Source organism: Mesoplodon bidens, assembly GCF_964165515.1.
Source record: "Mesoplodon bidens genome assembly, contig: HAP1_SCAFFOLD_342, whole genome shotgun sequence".
Lineage (NCBI taxonomy): Eukaryota > Metazoa > Chordata > Mammalia > Artiodactyla > Ziphiidae > Mesoplodon > Mesoplodon bidens.
The window spans coordinates 56,811-65,472 of NW_027672367.1; positions in this window are offsets into that span (position 1 = coordinate 56,811).

Genomic DNA, 8,662 nt, shown 5'->3' on the forward strand with positions numbered 1-8,662 from the left:
AGAGATTGGTAATAAGAACAAGAAAATGACATGTCAGAAGTATTATTTTAATTTTTCTTTAGAGAAAAAGAAATTATTTACAAAAAGCGAGCTGTCCTTTTCATCACTTTTCCCTTATTTCTTGTCAAGTTATTACATTGTCTATGTTACCAAAGTTACCTGTCCTGTTTGGAATATGTTGGAGTATTATACTTTTCTTACACTAAGCATCACTTGTAAAACTTAACTGGGTCATATCCTCGTAACAAAGGAATATTTTACTGTTTTATATATGTGAAAGGCTTTCAGAGCTACAAAGCCCTGTATAACTCGTCTGGAACTCACTGCCAATTTTAAATTTTACCTCACAAGTAACTGAAGCCTGGTTATAAAAAAAATAACAACCAAGAGAAATAAATTAACTAAAATAGTCTTCAGAAGAATGTTATTCAGAAGAGGATGAATACTGCAGATTAAGAGTTCTGGGAGATAATTATAAGTGGGAATTAGCAATAGGTTGTCTTTGCTTTAAAGTGAAAGAATGGTAAAGCTTCTATTTTAAAATCCAATTAATTATGGGAGGATGGTAGAGTTTTATGTCTTCCTTTTTTTCCCCTACATCCAATATACAATCATTTACCAACCCTTGTTAATCTTACTGCTTTTCATCCTTCAAACCATCCACATAGTCCTCTCCACCAAAACAAGAACAACCCAGTTTATCTCTATCATCTCTGATCTTTATTCATTCATCCTCCTCCTAGTGACATGTCCACCTTCATCCGTGCTCTCTTTCCGATGTCCTTCCATTCTCCAAAGATATCTTCTGAAACACAGGACTCATCTTGCCACTCTCCTGATTAGAAATTCAACATGACAGTTAATTGTATATGTCAGCCTTCTAGGATATAGTGCTCAACTGTTTAGTCAAACAATAATCTAGATCTTGCTGTGAATGTCTACTTAAAGATGTGTTTAACATCTAAATCAGGAGACTTTGAGTAAAGCAGTTTATCCTCCATAGCCTGGGTGGGATTCATCCCATCAGTTGAAGGCAAAGACAGATTTCCTGAAGAAAAGCAATTCTCAAGACTTTAATATAGAAAACTTGCCTGCAATCATAGGATTAAAAAGAACAACTTCTCTTTGAAAAAGAACTTTTCCAATTTCTTAAATCTATGTTTTAAATGGCAAAAGAACCACATGTTCATTGTAATAAGTCTGAAAATATAGACTATATATATATATATATATATATGTAAAATACAAATAGCATCCCCATCTCCTACAACAAAGTTATACACGTTAGTAATGTGTTCTGCAGGGTTCCATACCTTTCCTCTAGTATATTTTCAATGTTGCACTCTGTAATTAGATTTGTGATTGTCCAGATTGTGACTGGTAGATCATTTCCAGATCATTTGCTACATTTTTACAGCAATCAATACTCGCAGAATTAGTACTTGTACAGTAGTATTCATGATAGTCGAAATATTTCTAAGGTGATAATTTTCTAAGAGGATGGTGTTGATAAGTAGTAGCAATAATCACAGGTCCATAGGTCCTAGTGAGCAGAAATTTCCTGATGCCAACAGCAATCATCCAAGACTGTGGCTAAGTATGTCATGTGGTGCCTTTTTGCAACTAGAAACTGAACCGGCAGGTGATCCAGAAGAATACTTGGAATCTTTTCTATATAATAAATGATAATTTCTTGAAAAGCCCTGTCATCCTCTTCTGAAGTGGAGTAATACAATTTTTGAAAATTATTAACTCAAGAAAATACTTTGGACACTCAATAAATTATCCATTTAGCCAAGTGATTTTTGAAACTCTATCACAAATGAGAAGGTTTGGACTACTAGAGAAATCAAAGATGAGATTTAGAATAAAATATATATTAGATGCTCAATAAATGAATTTTGATGTCATGAATAAATGTATATGGACCAGAATAATGAGTAAAGATTTTAGCTATCATGTCATCAAAATCATAACTTTTATTTTGAAGGTATAAGCAAGAAACAAATACTTGCTAGCTTAAAAAAAATCAGAGATGGAGGCAAAATGGGAAACGCATTAGTTAGGGTTTAGTTTCGTGATATATATCAAAATAAAAATGACTGTTGGGTTGAATTTTTACCAAGTATATTAATTTCTAAGGTGGCTGTAAAAAAATGCCACAAATGACAGAAATTGTATTCCCTCATGGTCTGGAGCCTAGAAGTCCGAAATCAAGGTGTCAGCAGAGCCATGCTTCTTCCGAAGGCTCTAGGGACAATCTGTTCTACGCCTCTCTCCCAGCTTCTGGTTGTTGCTGACAATTCTTGGCATTTCTATCTGTATCACTCCAGTCACTGCCTCTGACATCACACGGCCTATTTGCCTCTGTTTGTGTCTGTATCTCTGTGTTCAAATTTCCCTCTTCTTATAAAGACACCAGCCATTAGACTTAGGGCCCATGCTAATTCAGTATGACCTCATCTTAACTAATCACATCTGCAAAGACCCTTGCAAACAAGGTCACATTCACAGATCCTGCACGGACATGAAGTTTGGGGGCACACTGTTCAGTGCAGCACCCCAAGTCTACCTTGTAAATAGACAGTGGTTTTCAACTGGACTCTATTACCAAAGTTCCTTTTAGGAGCATTTTGTTGTCAATAGCGTTTCTTTACAACATAAACTAGGTATATTTTAAAACTGTTGAAACTCTTTTTCTGTTTCTTATGTTTAAATGCTTTCCTCTGTTAATTCAAGTGAGGTTTATTCATCACAAGTAAATCGAAGACATATTATTTGTTAATTTTAAGTTACTAGTTATATAAGGATTATGTGTGTGTGTGTGTGTGTGTGTGTATTTCTTTTCTTTTTAGTGTCTTTATGGTAACTCTTAGACAATAACTCATGTCCTCCTTTCTTTGTAAGTAGATAATTTTGTTCAAATTGCAGCCTCATTTTCCCCCAAAGCTTTTTAATACTACATCATCTTCAGATGATTTGAGTATTTTTCTTCTTTTATATTGATCCATCTTTAAAATAATGTGCTTTTCAGAGTGCTGGAAACCATGACTTCTACCGCAGCCCTACATTTTCTATGACTGATAATGGATGTGCAGTTGGGAATAACTTTTTAAAAAGATTTGAAGCTACTGTCTCTTATTATTATTGCTTTTTTTCTCATTCTATTTCTAGAGAGAGGAAGCTGGAATGTGTTAACGCAAACTTATTTTTACTGATTTTAGTAAGATGATAGAAGTAATACTTAGAGAGTCTCATAGTCTTGTCTGTGGCATTTTTAACAAAATGTTCAATAGGAATACATTAATTTCTTTTGGAAAATGTAAAGGCTTTTAAATGTATAACTGATCTTAAACTAAAATTCTTACTTCATTATTACTGTATGAAAATAAAAGACCCTTTTTCATTTTAGGTATTTTTCTGTATACCCAGTAGTTATTTTAATTTTTTTAAATGTCTTAAAATGCATGTCTTTTTATGGCTTGATAGCTTATTTCCCTTTAGTGCTGAACAATATTCCATTGTTTAGATATACCACAGTTTATTTATCTAGTCACCTACTGAAGGACATCTTGGCTGCTTTCAAATTTTAGCTATTATGAATAAAGTTACTATAAACATCTGTGTGCAGGTTTTTGTGTGGACATACATTTTCATCTCTTTTGGATAAATACCAAGCAGTGCAATTGCAGGATTTAATGGTAAGAATATGTTTAGTGTTGTCAGAAACAACAATTTTGCAAAAAATTTAATTTTAATGAAGTCCATGGATTGTGCCTTTGGTGCTGTATCTAAAAAGCCATCGCCATAACCAAGGTCATCTTGGTTTTCTCCTATTCGTATTCTAGAAGTTTAATGGTTTTGCATTTCATATTTAGGTCTATGATCTACTTTGGGTTGTTTCGTTAAGGGTGTAAGTTTTGTGTCTATATTCATTTTCTTGCATGAGAATGTCCAGTTGCTGCAATATCATTAGTTGAATAGATACACTACTGTTTTAAGTGGAGAGAAATTATTTTAGTTATAAATATAATTGTAAGCATTCACTGTTTATTTGTGATTTGGTAAAAATATTTCTCTTAACTAGTTGGGAAACACAGAGTCTAACTATGCCACTCATGGTGAAACCTTTCTACTTACCCTATTTTCCAGCTTCCGTGTTTATAATGAATTACATAATCTCCAATCTCCTAAGAATTTTTGTCTCTAAAATTCTTTGAACATGAAGTATCAGATTTGAATTGATTCATACAAGTACTTGGGAAGACTCAATTATTGGAAACTTAAAATATCTTTTAGCATAGTGTAGACACAACCTTAGAATCAGTGGGACATATTTTAGGGAAAAGTGAAGAAGCCCTCAGTGAAAAGGTGGTTCATTTAGTTCTACTTCTGCCTTTTTCTTGCATTTTCCTATTGTATTTCGGTTTATTCCCCTCTGTCAATATTCTAATTTGAAAATTATCTTAGCAATGGTGAAATACAAATCACCACTGTTTTTATTACTTACAAGGACTATTTGAGACATCTATGTAAAATATTCAGGTAATTAACATAGAATTTTGAGGCTCATAAAAAATCACTACACTCAACAGAACTTCCTGACATCACATAATAGATTGATTTTTTTTTTTTTTTTTTTTTTTTTTTTTTTTTTTTTTTTTTTTTTTTGCGGTATGCGGGCCTCTCACTGTTGTGGCCTCTCCCGTTGCGGAGCACAGGCTCCGGATGCGCAGGCCCAGCGGCCATGGCTCACGGGCCCAGCCGCTCCGCGGCATATGGGATCCTCCCAGACCGGGGCACGAACCCGTATCCCCTGCATCGGCAGGCGGACTCTCAACCACTGCGCCACCAGGGAGGCCCTAGATTGATTTTTAATGTAGTGTAATGTTTAGTCTCAGTGAGTGAGATTTCTGACTATAATTAGCTTTGATGGCTCAGAAAAAAATATTATCTATGGTGATTGATGATACTCTAGCTATGTATGTGAGAGTCAATAATTAAATTACATTCAGAACATAGAGGTATTTATGTCATTTTATTCGTGCTTTATGAATTTACTGTCCTTATCTCAGAATTCTTCAGTAATGTTTTGGCCACTCCAATTTTATTTCCATGGATTTATATAAAATTTTTTTTTTTTTTTTTTTTTTTTGCTGTATGCGGGCCTCTCACTGTTGTGGCCTCTCCCGTTGCGGAGCACAGGCTCCGGACGCGCAGGCCCAACGGCCATGGCTCACGGGCCCAACCGCTCCGCGGCATGTGGGATCTTCCCAGACCGGGGCACGAACCCGTGTCCCCTGAATCGGCAGGCGGACTCTCAACCACTGCGCCACCAGGGAAGCCCTAAAATTTTTACTTGCTATTAATTATTTGGAAAATTTCAAGTCTGAGGTGCAGTGCTGCTTTACATATACGTTTTTGCTAGAATATTTCCAAATGACTATTCTGATTAAGGGCTATTTTACAAAACGTTTTCTATTGCAAACAATCTTGTTATATTTTTTCCTCTGAGACTGTGATAATGTCAGTGCTAATTTAATAAACTAGTAACTTGATCCTTCTAATTTCCTTGATTCATGCTGTAGAAGCCTCTGCCTAATAGAGAAATCATACAATTTGTTATCTTGGTTGACTCTACATTCCAGATGCTGAAATAATGAGCTCAGGATATTTCAAATTTATCTGAAAACAGTTTATATAATCTCCCTTAGTTAAAGAAGCTACGAGCAGGATAGAATGATTAAATTATGATATTCCAAAATATAGATATGCTCCTGTCTTCTCCTTCCCAGATTTCTTTTCCTATGTCTCCTTTTCAATTCTAAGAAAAGGACACCACACAAATTTTGCATGACACGTAGAGTCCTCACTGAGCTGACCTCACAGGTGTTTCCATCGAATCCTAGAATATGTGTCAAGCTCATCTCACACTAGATCAACAACCTCCAACAGTCTATGTACTTTCACATTCTAATGCCCTTACTTATGCTTTGCTTTGTAGTCATAACAGGGTAATATGTGTTCTAGTTCCCCTTCTTCTCCAAGAAAATGGTAACACTGTACTTTTCTGCTCCATTTGAAGAGTGATGTGGAAATATGATATAGCTTGACCAGTTAAACATGAGCAGAAGTCAATTGCAGGAAGGAGATGTAAGACCTAGTGAATTAATATTTATACCCTCTCCCTGTGCCATAAGGATCTTAGATGCATGTGTGTGAAGATGAGTCTCCACCAGCGTAAATCCTAAGTGTCTACAACGGGCAGAGCTTCTGCATCAGTCAGGCTTCTGGCAGGAAAGAAAATTCAACTCACTTGGTTCAAAGAAGATAATGTAATGAAGGTACGACTTGGAGAAGCGGGGCCAGGGTTAAGGGGAATCACCATAAATGTCAAGGCCCCCAGAGGTAAGGGGGGGGGGGAAGAACATTCCAAGTAGAGGAGGTAGCAGGTACAAATGAAAGGGAGAGGGGGCACTGAGCATGGGTTTTCAGCACTAAAGCAAATTAAAAAACTACAGAGATTGAGTGTGAGATAATCATGAAATGAGAAAGAAAAGTAATACTAAACTATGGTAAATTCATGTCTAATTGAGTGAAAGCCACTGCTCAAAGTACTTGATCTGTGTTAGCTTATTCGAGTTTTTAAATGATTATATGAAGTAGGTACAAGTAATAACTTCTCTGAGAACTGAGGCTCAGAGAGGGAAACATCTTGTATAGTTCAGCCGGTTAAAGTGTGAAGGTGTTTAGGTTTGAACCCAGGCAGTGTAGCTCCACAACTCTTGTCTATAACAACTACACTACACCCGCTCACACAGCTGGGTGAAAGATCGTGCAAGACTTGTGTGGCAAATGAAGGATTTCTTTTTCCCTTCCTCCTAAGAGAAATAGGAATCCACTGTAGGGTTTTAAAGGATAACCTGAACATATGTGATTTCTAAAATGGCTATTCTTTTTGTAGTGTGGAGAACTGGATGGAGAGCAAAAGGTACACGTTAGTGAAACTATTTAGATAGAATCAGTATTAGTCTAAGCAAGAAATGGTGGTTTTTGGCTTAGAGTGAAAGTGGTACTGATGTTGAAAAATATGAATGCCTTTGAGACAGATTTAGAGAGTAAACTTGAAAGATCCCAATGTGAATTATATACAGAAGAGAGGAATAAGGACAAGCATTAAGGACAATGCCTATGTTACTGTCTTATTCAACTGGATTTACTATGGGGTTGTTCATTAAAATGAAAATAGTGAAGAAAAAAAACAGCAAAAGAGAGAGATGAGTTTGGTTTAGGACTGGCTGACTTCGAGTTGGCTTTTATTTATCCATATGTAGATACTGATTAAGCAACTTTTGGTGATGTCTGGTTCTCACTAGAGCTACTAATTTGGAGCCTATTTTTCTAGAGATGACATTTACAGCAGTAAACGTGGATTAGATTACCAGGACAGAGAATGCAGAGTGAAAAAAAAATGGGGTCTCAGACCAGGTCTTAATTGCTCCGACATGTAACAGCTCAGGAGAAGAGGTAGGATTTTAGCGAAGAAGAGGTAGATCCCCAGCAAAGAAGAATATGAGAAAACACTATAAATAGTGCTGAGAAGAGTACAAAGATGAACATAACCAGATACTTAGGATAGAAAGCAGGATGAAGAGCTGTCAGTGAAACCAAGAAGAGATTGTTTGAAAAGAAAGGCCACAGTGTTGAAAGTTGCTAACAGTTCAAGCAGTTAGAAAAATAAACGAATGGCTCTTGGTGTCAGATATGACCTTAAAAACCAGTTATTCCAAATTTATTGTTGTTAGTGAGATCCAAAGAAATTGAGGAATATGAAATATGTATTTTATACCATGTTATACATAGTGGCCATCATTATTTTCTCATTTAATTATCTAAAACAGTTAAAGTGCTTACATAATCACATCAGGAGGCATATATTGTCCTTTATTAGGAAAAATTATCCACAATTTGCAAATAAGACAAAGGGAATGTGGTATGTCCTTTCAATGTCATGCAGGGGCATTGCTTAAAAGAATCACCCAAAGATTATGTAATTCTCCAGGAAAATGTACTTGAGTTAGATTTAGCTCTTTACTATTTGATTAGTGCCCAGACACCACTGTAAAGCCACGTCTTAGTTTACAGGTTTCTCACCAGCAAAAAAGAAAAGAAAAAAAAACAACATAAACCCAAATTTATGATTTTATTGCCCCAGAGAATTTTAATTAGTGTCATGTCTTTCATGGTATTATTTTTATTATTTCTTATTCCACTATTTATAAATGCCTTAAAATGTTCTTTGAACCAGCTCTACTATCTCTCTGCCCCCCCCAACAATGAAATAATTTTTAGTTACATTTATATTTGTATAAGTAAGATAATTTTTAAGTTATACTTTCGCATAATCAATTGGTTTACTAGATTAAATCACTGTTTTACTGTAGCAAATAGCCCAGTGGTAGCCTGAAAATTATTGGTTCACTACAGATTATGTGATGAAATATCAAAAAAAGCTTACCTGAGGGCTTCCCTGGTGGCGCAGTGGTTGGGAGTCCACCTGCCGATGCAGGGGACACGGGTTCGTGCCCCAGTCCGGGAAGATCCCACATGCCGCAGAGCGGCTGGTCCCGGGAGCCATGGCCGCTGAGCCTGCGCGTCTGGA